The 6,824-nt window shown below is 46.4% G+C and overlaps 1 long non-coding RNA gene across 1 annotated transcript; it reads left to right on the top strand.

The window, feature by feature from the left end:
* Positions 1 to 1,931: 1,931 nt before the first annotated feature.
* LOC143331854 (uncharacterized) lies at positions 1,932 to 5,536 on the top strand. The gene is made up of 3 exons (XR_013078163.1): positions 1,932 to 2,229; positions 2,477 to 2,610; positions 3,123 to 5,536. It is a non-coding gene; the product is annotated as an uncharacterized LOC143331854 (long non-coding RNA).
* Positions 5,537 to 6,824: the final 1,288 nt, after the last annotated feature.

The following is a 6,824-nucleotide window of genomic DNA, read 5'->3' as shown; positions in this document are numbered from 1 at the left end:
ACTCTCTGAAGTACCTCCAGTGTTTCACCCTCTCTGTCCTGCTGTTCATGCCTGCAGCAGCTCATCTCACCCATGCTTTTTCCTCATTCTGTCATGGCGAACTGGTGATGCTGGTCTAAGGCTTAAGTGAGGGTGTTTGTTAAAAATAGAAATACTAAATAAACTACAATATTACATCATTTTTTTCAAAAAAATCACTCCTGTCTAGACAAATTTAATGGACTGCATGACATACTGAGCAAAGTGATGTTCCAAAGCTGGATTTTTAGTTATCCAGCTTCAGCTTTTTTAGACTTTCGGAGTCGAAATGTCATCGTGTTCCCAGCGGCTACTTTGGCGAGTAAAGTGTTATTATAGTGGAGGGCAATGATAGCAAAAATAAGATGTTATAGCATAGTAACAAACTGTAATTATCCTTTAAGGCAGACAAATAAAGAATCAGCTTCCTCCTCTCTCCTCCTCCTCTGTCTCCTGATGTCTGTCTCGTCCTCGCTGACTCTGTGGACACACTCACAAGGTCAGCCTCTGCTAATGTGTTGCTCAGTACACCACAGCTTGGAGACGGTTGTAAAAGCACTGACAACATGACCTTCTTCTTGACTGATGATGGTCAAGAGGGTCATTACCATTAGGCTCTGCTGTCTGCAGGGTTACACTGTGGTTATACGTGTTTATGGATTTCCTGAGTGATTCAAAAACAGGTGTTTTTATATTTCATTGAAACTGCACACCAAAATAAGAAAAAAAAATGTTTAAAGAAATGGAAAACACAAGGCATAGAGCAGGGTGGAGCTATGGAGGGCAGAAGATGAGGAGTGAGGGAGTAGAGGAATACAAATGAGAGGAGAGGAAGAGGGGGGTGAGGAGGACAGAGAGGAGACATGAGAGAAGGGGAGGTGACGAGAATGAGATGAGAGAACGGAGGGACGTGGGAGTGGAGGAGAGAGGGAAAGGAGGGAGATAGCTGAGAAGACAAAGCGGTGGTTTAGAAAGAGAGCGGCGTACTCAGTGAAGCAGCAGTCTCAGAGACTTGCCAGCGCGTCCGTGACCTAGATTCTCGGCTTCTCCCTAGATCCCTCTCCCTCATGAATGTTTGATTACGCCTCCAACAATAGCAGTATTTACACCAAACGCTTTTTAAATTACAATTCAGCTGCAGTGGAGGAGAGGGGGAAAAAAAAATCCAATCCATTCGAGGTGGAGGGAAAATGGCAGAGAAATTGATTTGAGAATTCTCACCTCAGTGGAGAGGCAAGATTGGAGTCTCTTAAGACCAGACAGTGCCGATTGGTGCTCTCTCTCTCTGTCTCTCTGTCTCTCTGTCTCTCTGTCTCTCTCTCTCTCACACACACACACACACACACACAGAAATGAGCTTGTCTGACTCACAGCCAGAGAAAGACAGAAATTCACCTCCACTCATGCGTGCATGTCCCCACTGCTGTTTGGGAATAAGCCACAAGCAGACCAGATTTGCTGGTGAATTGGAAATAAATGAAGAAAAAAAAAGTTTTAAATGTACAACTTGGATCTCGCCTCACGCACCGTTCAAACGTCTTCCTCATCAAGGTGTGGCTGACATCAACCCCCCCCATCTCCCCTGTATCCCAAAACCATGGCAAGCCACATCTCAGTGCATCAGCCGTCGCCATGGCCACTGGTAAACCTCTGCCGGTGTTGCTATGGTAACCATTCTGGGACGTTAAGCCACTCTGACTGCCATGAGAGAGACAGAGACGAGCCGTGGACACTAGACAACAAAATGGCGGCAAGATTAAACAGACGATTCTGGGCTAAGCCACATTTAACAAAGGATGCTGGGAAAGCACTGACATACACATGACTTCTCTCTCTCTTTAACTCGCTCTCCTACTTTCTCACCTATGAACATATGTGCATGGATACATAAACATACCCACTAAAGGCACACACACACACACACACACACACACACACACACACACACACACAGAGCAGCAGCAGCAGCAGCAGCAGTTAATCCTGTTCCAGTAACCAGAGAGAACTGGTTCAGAGTCGGTAATCTCCAAAAAGCCCAGTTTTTGGAAGCTGCGTGTGACATCCGGCTCCAAGTGGAACGAGCCAGACAGCCAGACCGTCGGCCATTACAGCCCCGTTTTTAAAACCGGCTGTTCAAAATGAGGAGGAAGAGCAATGCTTTCAACAAACGGCAACAAAGAGGCGACAGCTGACAGAGTCCTGAATCAAAAGGTGAGAGGAGACGCTGAAAAGCAGTTCAAAACTTTGCAGACACATTTGCTTTGTGGGTTTTTTACTCACTCGCCCTTTAATCAGTGTTAAAGCCCCCAGTGCATTTCTCATTCTGCACCTTGTAAACCAAAGACCACTGAATTCAGCAGGTGTTGTGATGTACTCTTACATCCAAACTGTTTACTGATCATTCTTATGGAGCCTGACTTCTCCATCTATCTTCTGTTTTCTCTCCACCATGGACCAGCGTTGGCCCCCCCGCGCCCCCACCCTCTCACTCTCTGGTGGAGGCCTCGTCCCCTCATCGCCACAGTCTGGCTCGCTCCGCAGACCAAATCATTCTGTCTGCCCCCTGCACCACAGTTGCCACGGAAACCCTGTGTGAGTGTTTGCGTGTGCTTGTATGTGTGTGTGCGGTGCTGCCGGGGGATTGGTTGCCAGGGGCGAGATGCTTTCCAATCAGACCTGTTACCGGGGTGTGGGAGCCCCCCCTCCATGAAGAACAGGGCCAGAGAGAGAGCGAGCGGAGGAGAGAGGGTGCTGCCTGCTGGGGCAGACTGTGCTGTCGTGTCATGGTGATGTTCGGACAGTGTGGTGCACAGTATCGGGGTGCATGGACCTAAATCACAGTACCGAACCTCATCATGAATTCTGACAATTTCACGGTGAAAGAGCATCTGTGGATCAGAGAAAATTTCAGTTCATTTTCTTGTTTTGTGTTTCCCAGCATGCAGTATTGATCCAGGTCAGATACTGGCCGACTGTGGCACTGACAGATGTGTTGTGCAATCCAAGATGGGTTTACTGCATTGTGCATGCACAAAGATTCACAGACGTGATTTCAGCAATAATGCTAATAATAAGTCATGTTCTTGTTCGCGTGTGTGCCGCAGCCTCACATGTTAAAGGTCATCATCAGCACAGCAGCCACCCCACTGGTGTTTCTGGTGCTCTACAGTTCAACCGTCCGTCAGCTTCTTGCCTTCGCCTCGAGATGACGATGATCTCGGAGCCAAGCTGCGCTGCAGTGCGACAGGATGTGGCCAGAAGACCCGCTCTCCAACTGTTCCTGTGTCCCAGCTGTCAGAGTCACACAGAGCTATGACAGAGTGACGGGCGCACTCAGTACGACACCATGCTTCACGGGCCAGCAGGACGATAACCAGACCAAGCCACTACAAGCTGTGCAGGGTGACGGATCATGGTCGTCTGGTGGGGCTGCACAAGAAGAGGGAGCCTGCTGGCAAAACGAATGCACCTGAACAAACCCAGCGAGCGCATTCGCCGATTTCACGATAACCTCAGTCATTACTGTGGCCTGATATTTAGACTGAATTTCTGTTTGTTTCACTTCATGATTCAGTCTGACACGTCAGCAGCAAGTTAAAGAAATTTGCTGATTTATGTTGAGGCTTTGCAGACTAATCTGCCAGATGATTTATGTAATTTGCTGCGTATTGAACGTACTGCACTGGCGAAAGCAGATTGTTTGGATTGATCTGCTGTCACCCTTTCACAGATCAGTGCAGGCTTTGCTCAGGCTGCAGGCAAATCAGATTTGTTTCTCAAATCAGATCTTTAAGACAGAATGTCTGCACTGTTTTTTGCAAGTGATCAGATCACATTTGTGTGTCCAGACACCACCAACCTATCTGCATGGGTTGCCGTGGTAACAAAGTTGGCGTCAGTATATACGTCCTCTGGTGACGTGGACGTTCCAACCCATGAAAAATCCATTATCTGCCCTCCAAACAATGGTGTCAAGTCTCGGTCCAGAACTCCTCTGTTGCACCAGACAGCTCCGCTCGTAGCCTCATGGATTCTCGTCAGCCGCTCTGATGCACTACCATCACTCGAGATTTGACATCATCATTATGTGTCTCCGAACCCGCCAGAGTGTCCAGACTGAGATGCATCTGTAGAAACATGGCTGGAATTCCAGATCTGATTTGTTATCCAGGCTTTCTGAAATCAATCTGGATACAATCTGGATATGATGTGAAACTAATCTGGGCTGGCGGCCTGAACAAGGCCTGTGTGCAGCACGGCCGTCGTTCCGTCTAACGACAGTCTGGAAAGTGAAAGTGCTGTGCTAACCTTGGCCAGTATTACTCTCTAATACTAATTATAAATCTACAAACTAGCAATCCATGATTTATCACACTGTGATCAAATGAAATACATGATTTGTAAAAAAAAAAAAAAAAATGTGACACACATGAAATGTGATATTATGCCAAGATGCAGAGCTGTAATCAGGCCAGCAGCACATCACAGGCCGTCCCAGGTCAGCCTGTTGTCATAAATACATAATACATAGATCAGCTGGCACATTAGTCTGCAAAACAAAACCTCAACTCCAGGTCGGTCTGTTGTCGGCATACCAACAACAGACCGACCTCGGACTGAAATGGGGAGGATTTAATGGAAACCAATCAAAACAAAATTAATTCCTTGGAGCAGAGGCTTATTGATTTTGTCTTTTCCAAAGTTGAACTTGGAGCAGCTGATAGCAGCACAGAACAGTCAGTCTAGCTGTCCATCTTTCAGCATAGTGGACAAAAATTGGCTCAAAACTTTTGAGTGTTTTAGATTATAACCTAAAAGTCAGACACCGCTGCAGTGAGGGCAGCTTTTTTACTGTCCTCCTACAACCTGCATTTGTCTGTTAGTCAACCAATGACATGCTGTAGTGTTGATGATGATGTTTTTATTTGCTGTGGCACAAGAGGATGACTTATCCATCAATAATACCACCTGCAAAGCTCTGAGTGGCTGAACAGCCATCGAGGAACACCAGACCCTTTTGAATCACGGAACAAAACTGAGTAACTCACTCAAAGAAGCGTTCGCTCTGAACATAATCCAGGCAGTGATTATGTTGTCACCACAATGTAATTATGAAAACAATTTTGTAATATACAAACGGAATTTCTAGGAGACGGGTTTGACCCTGCTCCTATCTCAGTTCCTTGACTGTAGCTGTAACTGCCTGGGAGGTTTACTTCAGGACATCTAGCTTTCTAAAGGCGCCGTTACACCGTTGATGTGTGTCTCATCTGTGATTTCCATTAACATCATATGATGTTTGGTGTTTTTTAGGTCATAATCCTGATATGCAGTGTGACAATGTGGAGCTTGTGATGTGCACGCTTTGGGCCAAGCGCCTGGAAGCCCCTCCAGGACAAACTGTATGATGTCTGATTAACAGAGAGCATTTAAGACCAAGAGGAACTGAGCTGCTCTGGTCTTACTTTGTCCCTGTGGGCCAATAACAGAGACTGTCTGTCTGAATCTATCGACGTCTGTGTCTGTCTCTTTCTCTTTGTGTCCCTCTTTTGTCTGTATCTGATCCACTTTTGCTCACTACACCAGGAGTTCTGCAGCCATCCATCTCTGCCTGTCTCTGTTTCTGTCTTTGTCCTTCTCTCTCTCTCATTCTCTTCCTCTCTTCGTCTCTCAAGTGCTGTCTCTCTCTGGTCTGCTGTCCTCAGATAGCGTATCTTCTCTTAATCTTCTCCTGAATTACAGCAAACCCAGCATCCCAGAGGAGTGCTTTAGATTGCTTGCAGAGGAGAATGGGATAAAGAGACAGAAATTGAGAGAATGAGGTTCAGATAGAGGGAGGAGATGCCATTTGCAACAAAGGATGTCTTAATGAGATGATTTATGTTGTGCAGAAGAACAAAAAAGACTTCATTGATCCTCAAGTCAGCGGAGGAAAATGCACCAAATTATTAAATGACCCAAGAGAGAGAGATTCATGAGGAGAAAAAGAAAGCTCGAGATTGATAAATGCAATGACGTATCACATTTCAGCTTCCTATTCATCTGCAAGCCTGACAGCCTCTCGAAAAAAGCCTCCATTATCAACCTGATTGATGAATGACACACAACATGCAACTAACACACTTCGCTCTCCATCCTCACGCCTCCTCGCCGAGCGAGATGACGCAGGAGATAATTGCATTGTTTCTAGGCATGTAGTCCCTCCACTCCGTCATAATCAGACACCCGGCACCATCCCTCACTCTCCTGACATTCAGGAAAATGATGTTGCCAGGAGCAACCGCAGGAGGACGGTAGTGACGCTGTGATGTGTCTCTGTAGCACCTCAACTTGTTATCCCAGTCTGAAATGTGTCTATATTTATAACACTTACTCTGGCAAGAGGACTCATCAGTCAGCTTTGGTGCATTGGAGAGTGATGATAAAATCAACAAGCACTTAGTGAATCTTCACAGTAAAAAAAAAAAAAAGAACAGTGGGTTGATAGAATCCACAAACAGCTTATTTGCGCTGATTGCTGCTGAAGTCCAACAGCGAAGTCCAATAGTGCCACTTGAAATGCTTTGACAGCTGGGTTTTCTGCAGTGCCAGGCAAAGGCGCGCAGTGTAATGCCCACAGTGGAGCAGCAGAGACACCAGCATGTCACTACCATTTCCCTCCAGCCCCGGGGTCAGGTGTCAAATGTCTATTCTCTACGTGTGAGTCACAGTGTGTTAAATAGGGGCAGGACTTGTCATAGCAGGGCGCCCGCACAAACAACTGCAACTACGGATGACACATCAACAAGACTCAAATCTCTGGATGG

This window comes from Chaetodon auriga, chromosome 14, assembly GCF_051107435.1.
Source record: "Chaetodon auriga isolate fChaAug3 chromosome 14, fChaAug3.hap1, whole genome shotgun sequence".
Taxonomy (NCBI): Eukaryota; Metazoa; Chordata; class Actinopteri; order Chaetodontiformes; family Chaetodontidae; genus Chaetodon; species Chaetodon auriga.
Note: the sequence above shows the minus strand (reverse complement) of the source record. Positions and strands in the feature narration are given on the sequence as shown.